Source organism: Thermobia domestica, chromosome 17 (assembly GCF_964235325.1).
Source record: "Thermobia domestica chromosome 17, izTheDome1.hap1.1, whole genome shotgun sequence".
NCBI lineage: Eukaryota > Metazoa > Arthropoda > Insecta > Zygentoma > Lepismatidae > Thermobia > Thermobia domestica.
The window spans coordinates 184,004,298-184,025,439 of record NC_137470.1 but is presented as its reverse complement, the minus strand read 5'-3'; the positions used below and the strand labels follow the sequence as shown (position 1 = coordinate 184,025,439).

The 21,142-nt window shown below is 34.6% G+C and overlaps 1 protein-coding gene across 2 annotated transcripts in view; it reads left to right on the top strand.

Moving 5' to 3' along the window:
* Positions 1-21,142, top strand: part of LOC145674534 (uncharacterized) — a 123,109-nt gene that overhangs the window by 50,327 nt on the left and 51,640 nt on the right. Inside the window, exons 1-2 of one of the 2 annotated variants that reach the window (XM_081744691.1) lie at positions 1,732-1,766; positions 3,652-3,717. The gene's annotated coding sequence lies outside the window, so the exon portion shown is untranslated. Of the gene's footprint in view, positions 1-1,731; positions 1,767-3,651; positions 3,718-21,142 lie in introns of those variants that run through there. The other variant, XM_081744690.1, reaches the window with a different exon arrangement.

Here is a 21,142-nt window from a genome sequence, read left to right as displayed (position 1 = left end):
GAAGAAGATATAATGTCTACAGACATCATTGAAAATACAATGATGGTTTCAGAATTATCACAAAGTACCTAAAATGCCCGTTCTTCGCACAAGGAAAATACGTTTATAGGAAATTAATGACTCTCAATAAATTGGAAATCAAATATATGAAATCGAAACTTTTAAAATATAAGATCGAATCAAGGAAAAGTGAAATTGCCACACAGTTAATTGTATACCAGTAATATGTTTAAAACGTTACAAGTGAAAGTAAATTGCTAAAGATAAAAGATGGTGAACAGTGTATTAAATGGAATTTAAGAGTGTTAAGTAATAATAGCGTTTAACAGAATGCCGAAACGTAAAAGAGGAGGTAATCTAGCCACTAGATAACAGATGTAGTTTATAAGCAAGTATTATAATAATACAACTTAGTTAAGTATGAAATAAAATAAAAATAACACTAAATGCAAACCAGACTCTCTTTCACTACAATTTCCTTCATTCGAATTTAATAGCATTATTGTTGCTCTCTTTTTAATTGAATTTCCGTTCACCATATATTCCATTCTTGCATAACTGTGCATTTCATACATAAAAGTACGAAACTTATTAATTAGTCACAAATCAATTTATAGCGAGTCATCTATCTCCTATAAACATATTTCCCCCGTGCGAAGAACGGGCATTTCTGCTAGCATATATATAGTTCTAAGTTGCCAACCAGTTGACCTTCGTGACTGTACAGTTAGTGCATGCGAAAGAACATGATTTAACTCCGAGAGAAAGTATAGATAATTTGTATCCCACATTAAGCTGTAGTTTCCTGCCTCATATAGTATCGGCGTTGAAAGCCAAATTTAACCAACCGTACTAAATTGTTAATTGTCTTCTTTCTCTAAATTGTGTATAATTAAATTTCTGTGTCATAGCCATATTATCGTCGTTACGAAACAAACTTAAGAACCTCTCCTTCATCTGAGAGATAGAATTGATTTTATTAATGTCAATACAAGAAAGACATGACTTACTTAACACATACATAAATATAATTTATTTGGTGTCAGCAATCGACGGAAATCAATCGGCTAAAAATAGGTAAATATTTTGCTGATTTTCGGTGCACGAATTCTTCATTCTAAAAAAAAGAAAAAAGAAAAAAGAAAGAAAGCAACAGGAAAAAGAAACAAAAATATGTATCCCTCAATATACAATTCACAACCAGCATAACCAAAATTAAAATTAAGTAAATCCAAGCATGTAATTTCAAATTGCAAAAATTACATTACGATAAGGTGTGAAAAGTTAAATAAAAATATTTTATGCATTTCAGGACTATCATTTACTTTCTAATGAAAATTATAAGTGCGTCATACATTTCTTCCTCGTTTTGCCCCAATAAATAGTATGATTTATTAATCTTAAGATAATATATTGGTTAGTTTTTATTCTGTTAAGTCTAAATATTTATTAATGTATAGTAAAACTAGACAAAAATGAAAACAATTAGCAAGTCACGTGATTCAAAGATGACGCAAGCCATAAGAACGAATAGATGGCGTTAGTGTAAGCGATAATGTATTATATTGCTTAGTCATGCCTGGAAGTAGATGACTGCAAAATATCGCCGACCAATCATATTACTTCTTTACGGAAGTCAGACTACGTCATCGCTTACGTCACAAAAAGGCGCATCTTCTTACAAGAAGCAAATAGTCGATTAAAAAACTGTTATCAGTTCAGGGAAGACATCTTGAAAGTGTGGTGGAACGTGGAAGATCTGAAAAGTAAGTAATCCTTATTTCAACACATTATCGCGTCTATGATGATCCATCGAGGAACTACGTAATTATTTTAAAATAGTTTAAAAGTATGTTATAGTCAAAAATGATATTTCGTAAGTTACTCGCGTAAAGATGGATAAATTCAGGTGAAGATGCATTCATACTCTTTGTGCGTGTGTGTGTGTGTGTGTGTGTGTGTGTGTCTGCGAATCGCCTGTACGATAGTAGAGCTTGTCGTTGAGTGTGATAAATAATTAATTTCTAAACCATGTAGAATTATAATTCTTTGATAGTTATATGCTATATTTTAGAGGACATTCTTTCCTAGCTTTTTTGAGAGTTTGTGCGCGTGTGTAAGATTTACTAATACAGACTGAGCGACAATAAAAATTACATTGGACATCTTTGAAAATCACGTTTAAATTCTTATTGTTGCAACTACTTTCTGGTTGTTTTAGCAGTTGTTACTCTCGATAAGTTGTTCTAACTAAATATGTAGAATTTAAGTTTTTAAAAGTCAAAAGTCTAATGTTACTTAAAATTACCAGACTAAAGCATATAATTCCTTTTAAACGAAATTTTGGCAAGTTATTCAGGGGGAAAAAATATGGCGTATTCGGAAAACTAATGGTTATGATTACATTGTAAGGGTTGTGATATGACAACTTTCAATTTTTCTTTAGGAATTAATGTTTTCAGTAGAACATACAGTGAAGAAGGATAGCTGTGTAGGCGCTATTGAATTAAGTTGCTCTAAATATTTGCTTAAATAGAGAAGATAGTTTTTGCATTTCTTAATAATGTTTTAAATCGTTGCGAACTATGTTATTGATGTCCAATAATATAAAGTGTTGATGTTCCAACCACTTTGCAACAATTAGTTCTTGCTACCACTGAGTAGGCCATCTATAGCCTACAGACTTATTAATATTCTAAAGGTGAAACATTGAAAACAAATAAAACAGCGTGGAATGTTGTGTTTCTTTACAACCGTGTCATGACTGTGAGGGAAGCTATAATAGATCATAATTCAAAATGGAGAACTTCAAGCATGCAACGAAATGTGAATTCACACAATTAATCAATTGGTACTATTTGAAGATTATGACAAATCTAGTTAGCATCCATAGTAGTTGGTGATTGTTGTAACTTCAAGTATTTTTAATATTGTCAATATCATTATCATCATCCTCGGTGTTCTGCCATTATTGGCATGTCGCTTGCTGCAACCGAGAAACTTCCATGCACCACGGTGTTTCGCTAAACCTCTTCGTCTTCACATACGATTTTCCTGTTTTGATATCGTCCATTAATTGTAGTTTCCTTCGCTCCCTCACTCTCTTTCCTTAATAGTGTACATATATTAATGTTTTTAGAATTATAATATAGTAGAGCCTTAAACCAAATACTGAATGATTAGTGTTCTGTTTTAGTCTCATTAATAAAGTTTGATTTGCTTAATTATTGTATAATTTTTCACCAAAGTACGACGTCATGTCAAAAGTTATTTTATATTATTGACAACAATCTCCAAATGGCTTTGATGTTACAAGTTTTGGTAAGGTGTAAAATGGGACAATGTTTTCTTCAAACATAAATTGAAAGAGCCTATTAATTATTAATTATTATGTCTAGATTTGTTTAGGATATTGTCTATTTCATTTCAACTTTTTTTTTTGGGGGGGGGTATTGCTTGATATGAAACAAAGCATAACAAACAAGATTATTACATTCAGGATTTTTATTATGACTTCTCTGATTTAATTCACGGATGTAGAATACTGGGGTCAGGACGCATGCGATTGATGACTCAACGTATCCTACAAGTGAAAGGGACTAAAATATGTTACTATCAAATAACACTTATCTTTGATTTTCTACTTTGTAGGCTGGTTCTATGCAGGAGAATAGCAGTGATTTGAGATTTAGCAGAACCAACTTAATTTCCACAATTGTAAGTATATATTAATTTGTATTGTGTGTTCTTTTATGTTATAAAAAAAATAAAACTTAATTATTGTATTGTTATCTTATTGGAAATAAGTACTTGAATGTTTCATATTTATGCTCATTATACTAAAGTATACAGCTGGTTAATAACACTGAAGAATTATGGGATAATTCGTTTAATTAAAGAAAGGAGAGAGTCTCGTAAAACTAAAGATAACGTTGAACCCGTGTTCTGGGATCCAACCGGAGACTTCTTGCATCAAATTTGAGCATTCTGCCATTGGTCCACGGTAACTATTCGTCATATCTTTTCGTTAAAGACTTTTGAGTGAAGAATAGCACCAAATCTTCATTTAAAGAAGTGTCGTGCATTATTTCAGTAAAGAATAAGAAATGGAACCTTAGTCTTATAACCTTTAGACGCCCGCCAGGGATTTTAATAAAATCGTAGAATGTCACGTTGGGGGCTATGGTGATCCTCCTAATTACCACCGAGTCATGATTCATACACCGTTGGAAAGCTTCTAGTCCATATTATTAGAAGAGGAGGAAGAAGAAACACAAAAATCATAAATAAAAACTATGAAAATAAAAGTAAATTAGCCAAATTGGCCAAATTTGGCCCCCTCCTTCCCCTATAAGCAACAAGTACATATACAGGTAATTATAAGGTAGGGTATTACTTCATTCCTTCACATACCAATTTTTATGGGTGTACCACAAAGGAGAGAAACGGCCTCCCAAAATCTGATGAAAAATAATTGATGAAATAAATAAAAAAACGAACTTTACCCTCCCCACTAGGCCATGGTATCTCTCACTCACATAAAATGCATACTGGCGGATGGCTTCATCCATCGGGAATACATTGGTGTCAAATCGTCTTTCTGCCTTAATTAGGAGCGGAGCTATTGATGTTTGTTTTAAAAATAAATATAATTTACGTCAAAAATTATGAAACTATGTAAATTGGCCAATTTTGCCCTTCCCCACTCCCCCCATATAAGCAAGAAGTACAAATACAGGATATTACCATACAGTGATCTACTTCACTGCTTCACATATGATTTTTTATGAGTCTACCCCCAAGGAGGGAGTGCCCCTTAAAGACCTATTGAAAAAATAAAACCTTTACCCTCCCCCCGTGGTACCCCCATATACATAAAACGCACACCGCAAAAAAAAAAGAAAAAGAAAAAGAAAGAAAGAAAGAAAGAAAAATCTGCGTTCTTCAGGAATACGATGGTATCAAAATTATCTTCCTGCCTTAATCAGGGGCTGTGAATTCAGTTTCATGTATCTTCACATCCTGCAGATATTTTAAAGTTGCATAAATCAAAAGATGAAAAACTCTCGTATTTTTAACCTCAAACAACAGTAACAAAATATATGTACTGACCACACATCAGTAAACTAAAGTCAACAGTTGCGGTGGCTCAACTATATTTGTTGGGTTCATGGTTCGATCGCAGTTCGCGTCAAATAGCTTTCGTGGTGGATAAATATCATATGCATGCATTTTTGGAGGTTTTCCTCTCGTTTACTTCCATACACTCCATTCCACTATATCGTTTGTTATCGTCATCACCATTTTTCTTAGCTTTGGAGGATAATCGTGGGAAGTCCAACTTAAAAAAAAATGAATAAAATCTTTCAGTTTAATTTTCACAATTATGACCTTTAGACCAAGATAGACGATGAGTAAGGCAAGTGAATGATGATGAAATAATTGGTGGAATGAGAATGTGGGGGAAATGGGAGTACCCGGGGAATCCCACGGACACGATGTTGTCCACTACAAAGGTACTTTGTCGGGACCGCGGGACCACGTGTCTAAGTGGTAGAGTGTTTGCCTCTGGTGCTTGGGGTCCTTGGTTCGATCCCAGCTCGCGCCAAATGAACTTTGTGCTAGACAAACACCGTGTGCGTGGGTTGCCTCGGGGTTCTCCCGTTTCCTCCCACTTTCTGTATTCCACCATTTCATTCATTATTCCATTATCACTGTCTCTTTTAGCCTAGCCGTCATAAGCGTGGGATGTAAAACTCAAAGATTCCATTTCCTTTTTTCGGGATTCCACGCACCAAAGCTAAGTGGTCTACCACTGAGTCACCGGGCCCTCTAAATGTTGTAAGCGTTGGTAAACTAAAGAACCCCTTACAAACTCGCAATATAGAAATTTAGATTGTACAATCCAAGAACTAAATAACAAGAGAAATCCAGCTGGAGTACTTCAATGCTTGGTTTATTGATGGTTATGATTGTTTGTATGGTATATTGTTGAATTTAGAGTCCACTTCTGGCAGCGAGGTTACATGAGATCTAGAGCTTAAAATTGAATCTGAACTGATTGTAATGCACTTTATGGTCTGTCACTAGGAACCGAACCCAGAGCCACGTGATAAAATGGTGAGCGCACTACAACTTTGTTTGTTTCCACTGAGCCATCATGTTTTATATATGAATTATAAAGCAAATTTTTTAAGAAATTTAAGTAAAATTAACATTTCTTATTTACGCTCCCCAGCAAACTATACTTATTTCTGGGAATTAGAAAATTATACCAAAAAGTCTATGCAAAACCTAATTCAAACCTTAAGCTAAAAGATTCATTCGGGTACCTTGAACATAATGTCAGCCTTCACGAGTGCATATCGGAAGGGACTAACAGCCATACATATGCAACATTTACGTTTTCAGCTTTTCTGTATGAAACGTTTAAATCCATTCTAATCTCAAATTCGATATCTTTACAACTATTTACTTTGTTGTCTTCTATTGTCCCTCGAAAGTAGAAAAAAATCAATCGTACTAAATGTTTTTTTTATCTTAATTTCCGTTTCTCTCTACAAATGTTTCTCATGAAAACGTATCTGTCAGTTTGCTTACATTACAGCTTTTGAAACATTTTAATTTAACGCTACATGAAATTTAAAAGCACGCTTTGCGTTATGACACCTTTGCCTATATCTTAGTATGCATAGTATTACACCTTTGCCTATATCTTAGTATGCAAAATAAGCTCTTTCCGAAAATCGAATCTTGCTTTCTCGGACGAATGACACAAATTCTTTCGATTTGGCCACAATAGACTCATTCAGCTTCATTCACTGATGGTTAGCATTCCCAACTTCAGAGTAGGTACTCAGGTTCGATTCAATGGAGAAACATTGTGGTTAGCATCTCAACTTAAGCTGCAGATCCACTTCTGATATAGGGAGCTCAAGTGGTTCGGATTCCACGTTAATCAGTAGGTCCACGTCTCATGTAGCCTCGCTGCTGAACGGGACGTTAACCTCAAGCTCAACTCAACTTCTGACATAGTTTTGTTACTGAAAGGAGACTTAAAATTCTCAGACAACCCCACACACCCTGGGCATTATGCAACCACATACTACATCGATTTATTTTTATACTTTTGAGAGAGATAAGAGAGGAGAGATTCAAGCAATAGTGAAAAAAAAAAAATACTATGCTTGAAAACTAAGAAATCCTACAATTGCAACTGATTTTTTTTTAAAAAAAAAAAAACTTTACGATTTAACAAGTGAAAGCATTTGATAAGAAAATCCTGAGACGAAAATTCGGACCCAAGGGGAACGGGAATGGAGAATGGCTGAAACTTCGTAACCAGGAACTCCATAATTTATACCGTTTACCAAACATTGTTAGGGTCATAAAATTTAGAAGACTCAGGTGGGCAGGTCATGTAGCCAGAATGGAAGAAAGTAGAAACGCATTCGAAGTCTTAACTTAAAGACCAGTCGGAATACGACCATTAGGAAGACCTAGGATTAGGTGGGAAGACAATATTAAGATGGATCTCTCAGAAATAGGATTACAAACTAGAAACTGGATCCAGTTGGCTAAGGATACAAGTCAGTGGAGAGTTTTGTGAACGGGGCATTGAACATCCGGGGTCCATAGGCCATAGAGTCAGTGAGTTAGAAAGGAAACGGGATTCGAGATTCCAACTAATTTAAAAGCTTCTTATCTCGTACATTTAAAAAAAATGTTATTTTAGGTGCTATGTCAACTCCTCTGCGTGCCCCTTTAATTTGGGGAATGTGTAGCTTACTTAAGCAGGAAGATTGTCCTTTGGACATTATTTAAAATGTCCAGGAAATTATACAAACTTAATGTATAAATTAGGACGGGGAAACGTTAATAACAACTTAGACGGTTAACTGTGACAATTTATGTATTTAATTTTTTTTTTTTAGTTACTATTAAGTGTAAAATGTGTGTGGGGGTGTAGCAGATATGTAAAATAAGAGTTAGATTATAACTTAATAAATTTTGGTAATTTTTTATTTGACAATAGGCTAGATAGGAACATATGCTTTCGGTGTTTTTATTATTATTATTATTATTATTATTATTATTATTATTATTATTATTATTATTATTATTATTATTATTATTGATGATGATGATGTAGAGCTTGTTTTTTGTTGTATGCTGACCTGGATGGGATTTGTAGACTAATGATGGTTAGATTTTAAACTTGGTATTGCCGTTGACTGTGAGAGGAATAATTGTTAACTTTTAATTGAATAATATTTGATGCCTTTTTTTAGTTTTTTTTTGTATTCTACTTTGACACTTTTTTACCTTTTATTGTTTTTTTTAACTTTTTGAAATATGGCCTTTTTATTATTATTATTATTATTATTATTATTATTATTATTATTATTATTATTATTATTATTATTATCATTATTATTATTTTTGTTGTTGATGAAACTGCTACATTATTTATTGCCCTTTCTGTAGTGTTTGCCCATCTCATTGCCGAAACTTGTGTTTTTTTAATGGTATTAAATGATTGAAATCTTTAGACACCTACATTTGTAATTTGACTATTTTGACATATTTCAAAATCATGTGTTTTTGTTGAGAAACATTTTACAAAATTTTTTACATTGCATTTTTGTTGTTTGTTGTTTTTGTTAGCATAATATTGTTATATTTTACTGATGTTTGTTTTTTTTTTACTAAATTTAAATAAGCAAAACAAAGTGTTTGACGTAATTTTGAAATAAATTTAACCTATATTTTAATTTTGTAATAATCCTTATCCATTATTTTTATTTAAATTTAATTACAATTATTCCGTTCAATACAGATGTATTGACTATATATATATATATATATATTTTCTCAGGTTATCAGTAACGTGAGTAATTTGTTCTGAATATAAAAAAAATGGTAGCTTTCTCTCGGGGAGATTTTTCGGGAGAATTTCTCAAAAACAGCTCAGTTTTCTTTGTTTTTTTTTTCATTTTTAATAGTTCAATAATAAGTACAGTATGACATGCAGTATTTTAGGAAATAAAAATAAAATAAAATATTTCAGTTTAACGTACTACGTTTATAACTTTAGGCTAAGGGAGACGGATGATTAAGGTAACTGAATGATGGAAGAAATAGTGAAATGGGAATGTGGGAGATAACAACAGTACCCCGAAGAAAGCACGGACACGATGTTGGCCACCAAAAACTTACTTGTCCACGGATCAAACCTTTCACCTCAAGCACCAGCGTAATAGGCCTAACGCTGAGCCACCTTACCTCTACAGTATTTTAAGAGATGAGAGAGAAAACATTTATTTAGCGGTGGCCCATACTTTTATTTGCAATAGAACAGAGTATGGGCTTGGTATTTGGGAAGTGAGTGACAAAATCATGTGAGTGAAAACCCTTGTAAATGTATATATCACAGGTTCGTTTACTGAAGCAGAACGTCAAGTTGCAACCACGAAACAATAATCATCCACGTTGTTCTGAGGGTTGCATAACATGTGAGGTTAATTGTGGTTACTTAGAGGATGCGCTTAGAGAAAGTAGAAGCGAGTATAGTGGGCTTTTTATTATTTGACTTGATCATTGTTTAATTGTTCGTCCGTCCATCCGTCTGTCAGTCTCAGGATAACCCTCGTAAATCTTACCCAATACCAATTAAAGTCGTACTTTCCTCTATGTAACCTTGTCAAATAAGCGTAATGTTCGAAGTTAAAATGCGTGCACAATAAGGGGGTAAGAAGGGCCTAATCCGTTCTATGTTGCAATATGTGCACAGAAAACTTTTTTTTTTTCAATAATCTGAATAACAGAAATTATTCGATTTGGATAAACCATAGTGTATTGTTTCTTTAGAAGTTTCTCATGATACCCATAATTCAGAGTTAATGTCGATCATATTTTTGTTGTTGTTGTTGTTGTTGATTTGAAGTACACCTTTCCGCTAAGCACCGAGGCTATATGTCACGTGGCTTTACAACCTGTGAGATCCGAACTATATCAGCTCGTCCGGAAAATCAAAGCTTGATATTCTGCCCCAAAGGTCAATACTATAACAATATTACCACTAGGAAGTCATATCTTATCCTAACTATATATAAAACTACATGAACTGACATAAATTAAAGGAGTATTTTCGGTTGTCGTGAAAAGTTGAAATTTGGCATGACTGTAGCTTTCCGGGACTAACCTACAGGAAAATTGAATATTTTTAATTTTTAGGGGGTCTAAAGGAGGAGATGAAGAATTTCTCCGTGGTATTTAAATGGGCCTTTTTTTCTTTTTTACATATAATCTCATATTTTAGGTACAGACTTGAAATTTGGTATGCTTGTACATTTTCGTTAGTGCCACCTAAGTAAATCAGTAAAAGTAAAAATTTCCAAATTTAGAGTTGTTTTTTGGAGAACTGAAAAATTTTCCCCATGATTTTTATATGGGACATTTTCTACACCCCAAAATGTTTAGGAACTACCGGCAAGATTATAATGATGAAATTTGGCATGATTGTAGCCTTCCGGGACTAACCGACAAAAAAATTCCGAAAGTGATTATTTTTAATTGTTAAGGGGTTTAAAGGAGGGATGAAGAAATTCCCATCTTATTTAAATAGGTATTTTCCTGGGATAGAAAATCTTATCTTTTAGATAGTTGAAATAGGGAAAGAAACTTGAAATTCGGTAGAATTGTGGGTTCCATAGGTGCGAGGTCGCAGGCCGAGCAAAGGCGGGGATGGGGGGGCAAATAATGAAATTCACTCTTAATGCAAAGGTTGATACATAAGACATGAGAGGCCGTAGGTCGAGCAAACGCGGGGCCCTGGGAGCGGAACTCCCAGCTAGTCAAATGCTAGTCCATATACATAATCGAGAATCATTTTCGTTAAAAATATGTTTTACTTTGCTATTGACTTAATAATCATTTCCTTTCCAAACAGTTAAATACAGTAAATAAAAAAGAGGTGGATTAGCTCATCATCCCTTCTTGATTTTTCAGACTTCCAAAGTATGCAAAGCATAAGTGTTGAAACCGCCCGTCCGTCCGTCTGTCGACAGGGATCAGAGCAAAAGCGGTAATACATATCGATATACATTTTTTTTTCAATCGATTCAGCATCTGTAGGATATGTTCCATCTCATACTTTAACCCTTTATTCAAATCGGAAGTAGTTCAAATTAGCTATTTCCGGAGAGTTAGCACATTATTTTATCTTTAATGACAAAATATTTTGGAAGCTAAATATACATGTTTCGAAACAATGCCGACAACTTTTGGCAAGTGATTCCTGACAGCAAGATAAGACAAAAAGTATAGACCAAGCTGGATGCACAAATGCTTCCTTTCGGAGTTATAGGCTGCCGAAACATGATAAATTGAACTTTAAAGGTCCATAGCTCTAAAAGTATGGGGCCTACCGTAGTCGGATCAAGACCTCACTTGGGAACTGGTATGTGCCCTATCCAGAATCCAAATTTCAGAATCCTGCGGTACATCCACAACAATTTTTGTAGAGGTAGTTGATGAGTACTTCAAATTAATGCCCGTAACCAAACTCCCTTCATAAGAATTGTTGTGTGAGTTCCTTATGATTCTGAAACATATATTTTTGGACAGCAGACACATTAGTTCCTAAATGAAGTCTTGACCCTATTATGTTAGGTCTAATAGTATTGGAGATATGGTCCTTTAAATTTCATTTTTTCATGTTTTCCGGAGCCTATAACTCCGAAAGGAAGCATTTGTGCACCCAGGTTGGTCTATAATGTTTGTCTTATCTTGGTGTCAGAAATCATCTCCCAATCGTTGTCGGTGATGTTTTGAAACAATATATATATCCCACAAACGCCCAAGACCAGTTTTATTCGTTAGCAACTGCCTTGAACAATACCGTGTTACATCGAAAACCTGAGAAGAAAACTAAACGAAATTCGTACAAGAGAACGGGTGTGCCTGAAGTGGAACAACGGGGGTTTGTCTAATGAATGATAAAGCCCATGTAACGTAGTGAAAAATAAAGTGGGTCACTGGTGGCACAAGGAGCGTTTGTGGGATATATAAGGTAGTATGGGGACAGGGTGGCTCAGTGGTACAGCGTTCCCCTCTGGTGTGTAGGCTCCCTGGTTCAATCCACGACCAAGAAAATTTGTGGTGGACGTCATCGTGTCCGTTATTTTCTCAGGGTAATCCCGCTCCCTTCCTCATTCTCATTCTACTAAGTCTTCGGTCATCATTCATTGGCCTTAATTAGCCTAAAAGCATTAATGGTGTTACGTTAAACTGATATATTCAATTTTTATTACCTTATATTATTGTTAGGTAGATTTTTATGTACTACATTTAATTTATCAGTTCAAGAGGTTTGTTCCTCGATTTTAGTATACCCTTCTTGTAAAAAGAAAGTACGCAGCAAAACCGTCAATTTTGCAAACTTCCTGTATCAAAGATAGAGTTTCATTTCGTTGTGATATTCCGAACTACAGACGCCACGTTTGCTGTCAGATATGGTAAGAATGTAAGAGTTGTCGCTATTCAATATCATTTCCTGTTGAATCATGCGCCCTTTGCCTGGTGATCTGTGACGGAAACACGATGCATTCATCATGGAAGGTGAATTCCGGTGAACTAGATAATTGCTTTATGGAGTGGTGTTATATTGCAAATTGAACCCTGAGTCTTGAATCTATTTCCTTTCAATGTAAACGCAATAACGCTATTGTTATATTTCTTGGCTCCACAGAGATAAGTTTCTATTAGTCATTCCAATCCCTAACAAAGTTGAATAGTCATTCAAAAATAATCCCAAAAAAAGTAAGGGCCATCACACTAAACTTTTTCACTCCATTTTTTTAAAAATTAAATTTTTATATGCTGCAGTTATTAGTGAAACTTTTTTTCTGAAATACCAAGAAAATTGTAAAAAAAGTTTCCTGAAAATTTCGCTCCAACAAAACTTACCCCTTAAAGCATACTACATCATTTAGATTTTCCATAATAAAACAAGACGTATTGATTTGCGCAGTACACAACTGCTTTTCAAAGAACTATCCTGCGTGTTGCAAAGTCACCTATAAAATCGAGAATTGTCCTTTTTCTTAAATGTCTTCCAAAATATCCCGATCTAATTTACTTGGAATAGTTTATTGTTTCATTCTTTGTTAACAACACTTCAAATCACAGGTAATCTTTTTTTTCTGAATGACAAATCGCCGAAATTTTTAAACACTCTTCAAAAGGTCATTGTTAGGAAAGGAAAATAATAAGCAAATTATTGTCTTGCAATACATTGTTTTTACTGAGAAGACCTAGTTGGAATGTCGGTACGGAAATGTTTCTTGATTCAAGATACGATAGTGATGACAAATGAGTTAAATTAAAGTTCCCTCGCTCCACTCTAATATTTTTTCATTCCTTAAATAATCTCATGCTCCTAAAATCGATTTAAAAAAAGAGTTTAGCCCTACACGAAGTTTCATTGTGGTTTATTAAAAAAATATATATATAAAAGACCAGTTGAGAATGCTCCAATAGCACTGCCAGAACGAACTTAAAAAGAATGGAGAGATGGAGCGGAAAGGATAACTATCATTGTTTCTAGATGTAAAAGTAAATCTTTTTATCCGCACATTCTTCTTTTTCTCGCAAAAATTAGCAAATTATCATCTCTCTATGCCTTACAGTTCTCGAGATATGTCTGCTTAAATATCTAGAAATCAGGGTTGGACAAAAATACAGTTTTTTTTTTAATTTTAAAAAGAACAAAAACATGGGTTTAAAACTTGAAAAAAGTGTTCAAAATGTTTTAAACATGTTTTAAAACACACACAAGAAAACATGTTTTAAACATTTTGAACAGTTTAAAACATGATTTTAAACATATTTCAATATCGTGTAATAACGTATTTATTAACACCTTTTTGCTTCTGCAAGCGATCTTTTAATTTATTTTATTCTCGTTAAGAGTACACTGTGTTGGGTACAGAATATTTCAGTATAGATTAGTAATTCTCAACTTATTGCATATCACGACTCGCTTTTATTACACCCTCTTGCCAGTGACTCTCGTAAGTACCTTCTTGGTTGTAATGAGCTTTTAGGTAGATTTTGAAATCTACCTACTATGGAAATTTCACACAATCTATCAATATACATGGCATAAAAAAAAAAGTCCTCGCCATTCTTGTGTGTTGAGAACGGGTTGAGGGAGAATGATGAAACTTGAAAGTGGTCTGATACATCAGATAGTGCTATCAAGCATCATGGCGAACATCTGTGCTTGGTATTCGAAATTTCAAATGCAAAGGGAGTCATGTTACATGTTTTAACGTTAGATTTTTCCAGAAATAGGTTCTGCGGTTATTTTAGCCTCTAAAGCAAGTCATTTCGGAGTTACCGCTTCTGAAAGTTTTCTAGATATAACTTTAGGGGCTAAGCTCGCTTTTCGTGGATGCGGGTGAGATTTTTGTTACAAATTTTGATTACTATTTCAGAACATGATGCTAATGAAATTATTTTAAAATAATAAATTTTCGAAAAGTAATGTTTGAAGCACATTTCATGTTGTGCTAACTCTAGATAATTTTCTGCAAGCCTATGTAGTTGGCTGTTTTTTGAGTCAATAATTTATTGAAAAAAAAAGATAATATTTGGGGCGTTCAGAGCACAATGGAGGCAAATCCATTTTCAATAAAGTTCAGTTTTGCTCAGCAAATGAATTCTATTTCAAAACGTAATATCTTCGTAGTCAAGAGTTCAAACCAAATGTTATTAAAACCATGCGAAAAGGGGTGAGATATTTTCATAGGACAGCCATTAGACAGGGACGTCAGTAGGACTGGAGAGCAACCGCTCCCATTCCAACCATGAATTTCAGATTTTGGGTGCTGTAAAGCAGTTTTAGAATCTTCTGATAAGCAAACTCCAAAAGAACAAGCTTGAGATCCTTACACCGAATAAATACGGAGAACATACACATGATTAAAACTGGAATGTTGCTTAGGGAAAATTTCCAGAATTTTAAGCAGGCCTGTGACCAGAAAGTAGAGCCACCTTTGGAATCCTTGGGCCTATATATATATATATATATATATATATATATATATATATATATATATATATATATATATATATATATATATATATATATATATATATATATATATATATATATATATATATATATAAGAGAGCAATATAGGATTATAGCTCTTTACGGCCAACGGTAGTGGATTATAACTGATCAAAATCCGTATTTATTCGATGTAAGGACTTCATTTTTTTTTTGTTAGACTTTGCTCAGCAATAGGTTTCTAAATCTGCATTACTGCCCTCAAAATCTGAAGTTCAAGGTCGGGCTCGGATGACTTCTAAACAGACGCATCTTTAGCGGCAATCATATGACACTCTAGATTGCATCTTGTTACGTGGTTTTTCTTTCTTTCGTTTCGGATTCGTGGTTGCGAAGATATGACGTGTTCCGTCAGTGTATTCTTTTTGACACACCATGCATTTACATAACGTAATTATGCATCATTGACTATGAGATTCGGAGCTTGACTTGTTAATCATTCCCACGCTGCAACGTACACTATATAATGTTAATATCTTAAATTTATGACAAAGAAGAGGGAAATTAGCCCTTCTCCCCTATTCCGTCGACGCCTTTGTCTAGCGGTTGTCCTATGAAACTCTAGTCCACACCATTTTAGGTGTTTTTGTTTTATTTATTTCGGACTCTTGGCTACGAAGATATTACGTTTGCTGAGCTGAAAATGGACTTGGATCCCTTGTGCTCTAAAAATATTTTATAAAAACTGAGTAGGAGCCAAATTTATTCTGCAAGCAAAGTTTGTTCTAAACGAATAATATTAGTTTATTTAGTTTGATTGATTACATCTTGCATCAGTAGCAAGGCTATATGAGACAGGGCTTTTTTTTAAAGTGGGATCCGAACCACTAATTTTGAAATTTTACGTCAGATCACAGTCAAAATTTACAGCAAATTCCGGCGTCTCGTGCCTCTACTCTCAAAATTTAATGCTAAAAGACCGAAGATTTCGCCCTGTAGCGTGGTGCATACATGTAGACAGACGAACAAATTGAGATCAAATTGTCCCAGACACTGACATTAGGCACTGATGTTACAATAAGTATCAAGCTTTAATGGTCAGTTACGCGGAAGACTGTTATACGTTGCGCATTCTCGCGTGGTTCCTTCATACAAACTATTCCTAGTTGTAAAGTTTTTAAGAAAATTTAGGATAGAGGTAGGGAAGAGGGACGAAATAAAATTTTCATAATATAAGAAAAAGAAATCATGGTACAAAATTAATTATTACGTAAAGTTTCCAGTTGCATCTCAACCAATTCACTGACGTTAGAATCATCAGAAGTAATTTTCGGATCAACACTTCTACCATCTGCTGGGTTTCCAGTTCTTTTCACAGCATTGCATTTTTTCATAATGATTCTTCATTCTTTGAACTAAACCAATCATTTCTTTCTTAGACGTTTTGCAACGAGCTCGTATGGTCATTTTCTTATCTGATGGAGTTTGAGTTACTTTAACAAATTTCCTCGAAATTATGTACTTTTTTCTTCCCGTAAAACTCATACTAAACGATTCCAAGTTGTGCAGAAACTGAGAACCAACATGTACTGTACAAACGAATGCCTGTGACATTTTTATTTCAGAGCCGCAATTTAGCAAATAAACTTTTGTTTGCTTCTGAATACAAAATTAAAAAAAAATGTTTCCATGATAATTATTTTAATATCAATTCTACAGGTAGCAAAACCTTATACTACGACACTTTCTCGCAGGTTAACTGACAAGCATTTAAAGAATACACATTAAAAATAAGAGGAAAAAGAGATAAATTGTAGATCACCATATTGACTTGCTGTAGCCACAAAAAATCAAAACATTCACATGGGAAGAAAATAGTATTCTGAATGGGAGCACTTTTTGACAATTTTCCTTCTCTGGCAGATTTCCTCGCAAAAATAAAATAAAATAAACATATGTTTAAAACAAGTCTTAAAAATACACATGTTTAAAACAAAATGTTTTAAACGTATACATAATTCGTTTTAAACAAAATCAATTGCTTAAAACAAGTTTTAATCATTGATTATCGACATTTTGTTTTAAACAGAACAACCCTGCTAGAAATTCGAATTTTTTGGTCAATACCTGGGGAACGGTGGTCAGTCGGCCAGTGGGCAGTTAATCAGTGGCCACCGGTTACTGTTTGGTACCAAAAAGTTCACTATCCACTTAGGTGTTGATCAACACCAATATGATCTCTGTGTGACTTACGGTTTCCAAGATTTCGCTCCTTAAATCTCCCGAAATCGGAACTACTTTTTTTTTTTTTTTTTTTTTTGGGCCAGTGTCACGGAAAGTCATAGAGAGATGGTCTACAATCCCTAATAGAATGTTAAACATTTTCGTACCGATAATAATTGACGGCCACTGGCCAACTGGGCGTTGGCCAAACCAGTGACCAGTTCGGAGAAGGCCACCGGTTAGTGTTGGGTACCAAAATATTTACTGTCCTCCTAGGTATTGATTAACATCAATATCATCTCTCTACAACTTATGGTTCCCGAGCTATGGCTCCATAAATATCTACAAATTGGAGTTTTTTTTTTTGGCCAATATCACGAGAACGGTAAATCATACAGAGATTATTATATTGGTGTTAATCAATACCTAAGAGGATTGTAAACATTTTGGTACCGATATTAATTGGTGGCCACTGGCCAACTGGCCATTGGCCAAACCAGTGGCCACTTGGACAGCGGCCACCGCTTACTTTTTGGTACCAAAATATTTACCATTCTCTTTAGGTATTGATCAACATCAATATCATCTTTCTACCACTTAAGGTACCCGAGCTATGGCTCCATAAATATCTAGAAATTGGGATTTTTTGGCCAATATCTCGGGAACGGTAAGAATGACGCGAAAAATTTAATCACTTTCTCTGATAGTTTTTGACGCTCTATCGAATGCAGTGTTCGAAATTGAAAAAAAATGCAAATAACAACCCTAAAAGCACAATTACATAGCAGACATATGCCTATCATGTCCCTCAGGTACATGATAATGTGTCCAGTATCTGCTTTATGAACCTCTGAAAGAGAAATCACATGGATAGTAATTGATAGTCACAGTCTATGTCCGCCCCTAGCCACATGCCTGACATGTACCTGGGGAACATGCCTAATATGTTTTAAGCATGTTCCTCATGCCGTATGCGTCAATGAACCACAAAATTACTCCCCAAAAATATGTTAAATCGCCTCTATGGGTAATGTGTATATATTAAGGTGACTCTAAAAAGCACTTTAAACAATTAAAAAAAATGTATCCTAGGATGCGCGTGAACCACCAACCTTTAGATTACTAGCCTCGTGCTCTTCCAGATTGGCCACGAAGGCGATGAAAACACGTCGCTTGTAGAGGAATAAATTGTTGATATCTTTGATTGATAGTCACTGACGTAAAATAACGGGTACTTGCGGTGACGTGGAAAGGTGAAATTTGTCATGAAATTCTCCATGTTACTTAAGTGGACCTGTTTTTGGATCTATAATCTCATATTTAGGTACTTGGAACTAGAATTAAAACTTGACGTTCGGTATGCTTGTACGTTTTCGTTAGGTACAGTTTCTAACGGGCACCTTAGAAAGTTACTAGAAATAAAACCAGTTGAGAATGCTCCAAGAGCATTGTCAGAACGAACTTAAAAAGTATAGAGAGATGGAGCGGGAAGGATAATTCTAATTGTTCCTAGAGGTTAAAGTAAATATTTTATCCGCACCTTCTTCTCTTTCTCGAAAAAAAAAAACGAGCAAACCATCATCTCTCTATGACTTACAGTTCTCGAGATACTCTCGATGGCTGCTTAAAAGACTAGCAATTCGAACTTTTTGGCCAATATCTGGAGAACAGTGGCCAGTTGGCCAGTAGACAGTAAATCAGTGTCCACCGGTTAATGTTTGGTACCAAAATGTTCACCATCCTCTTAGCTATTAATCAACTTCGATATGATCTCTGTGTGACTTACTGTTCCCGAGATTTGGCTCCTTAAATATGTAGAAATTGGCCATTTTTGGCTAATATCAGGGGAATGGTAAGACATAGAGAGATGATATTGGTGTTAGTCAATACCTAATAGAATGTGAAACATTTTCGTACCGATATTAATTGATGGCCAATGTTAATTGATGTTTTGGCCAGTGGACACTGGTTACTATTTGGTACCAGACTATTTAATATCTTCTTAATTATTGATCAACATTAATATCATCTCATATCATCTCACTACAGCTTATAGTTCCCGAGGTATGGCTCCTTAAATCTCTGGAAGTCGGCCATTTTTTGGCCAATATCTCGGGAACGGTAAGTGACGCTAAAAATTTAATCGCTTTCTCTGACAGTTTTTGATACTCTATCGAATGCAGGGTTCAAAATTGAAAAGGATCCGATATAACAGACAGACGGACAGACAGACACACACACACGCATAGAGTATTCAGTGACGAACTTTTTAAGTTCGTTGAAAATTGAATCTTAGGAGTGGTTTTATGAGGAACTGAAAAATCTTTCACGTGTTGTTTATATGGGCCATCTTCTACACCCCAAAATTATTGGGCACTTCCTGTAGTTCTACAATGAGTAAATTTCACAAGATTGTAGCCTTCCGGTTCCAACTCAGAGGAAAATTACCAAAAGTGAATATTTTTAATTTTTTAAGGGCTCTAAAGGAGGGCGAGAATTTTCCATGTTATTTAAGTGGACGTTTTCTTGGAATACAAAATCTTATCTTTTAGGCAGTTGAAATATGAAAATAAAATTGAAATTCGGCAGAGGCAGTGGGTTACAAAGGAGCGAGGCCGTAGGCCTTGGAAACGAAATGGTATTGGCAGAGAGCCTCACGTTAGCCAATGGGGACGCGGTGGCTCAGTGGTAGAGCGTCCCGCCCGGGGTCCCGGGTTCAAACCCTGCTCCCGCCAAGTGAACTTTGTGGTGGACAAAAACCGTGTGCGTGGGTTTTCTCGGGGTTCTCTCGTTTCCTCCCACTTTCTTCATTCCACCATTTCATTCATTTCTCATAATCACCGTCTCCTTTAGCCTAACCGGTAATCACCGTAAAACTGAAAGATTTCATTTCATTTCATTTCACGTTAGCCAAGACTAGTTTGTATATAAAATAACAAAATCGCAGAAGTCGTGTTTCACGAAATTATCAGAAAACTCATCTCAAGACTAGACTACCCTTTGTCAATGTTATTTATGTAACATCATAGGAATATGAATGAAATATGAAGAACATTATATGAGTCGTTTACGAGAAAGTAGTCTAAAAAGAAATTCACTTTGATAGAAAGAAGATAATAAGCTATAGTGATCGTTAAAAAAAAAAACAAATTCTGGATTTCAACGGATTTACACGTTTTATGGCCTATACATACTAAAAAAAAAGTAATTTTTGTACATCTTTCTGTCTGTCCCTCCGTAAACTTAAGATGTTTATGAGATTCTCCAGGGGAGTTTTCAATTTTTTTCCAACCCTAAAATTAAAGGTAGTTTACTAAAGGGTGGAAATCAAAATTTGCTATTTTCTCAGAAATGACTATAACGATTTTGTCCATGTTTCACAAATCAAATTTACAATAGCAGTCTTTTACTGTGGTATTTGCTACATCTCTGGGAAATATCGAGAACGGGTAGTTTATTTTTCGAGCTGAGTCTTACGATTTTCTGTAAAACGACAGGCAATTTTGTTGATATCTACTAAATAAATATTTCATTAATTACTCTATAATATTGTGCAAAATTGTTCCTTACAAAAATAACTACAAGAGGTAATTTACTATTGAGGATGCGTTTCTTTTCTGACCACTTTCTCAAAAGTGGAGGAGTGGACGACATGGACGATTTTGGTCATATTTCATAGAAACAAATATTTATTTCTTTATTCTTATAATGTTACATAAATCACTTCTATTATAACACCCACAAAGGGGAAATTTACTCTTGTATTTTTTTTTTTTTTTTTTTTTTTTGCTTTTCTTGTTGGCAATTTTGTAAAATGCCACTCACGGAATTTCTTATATA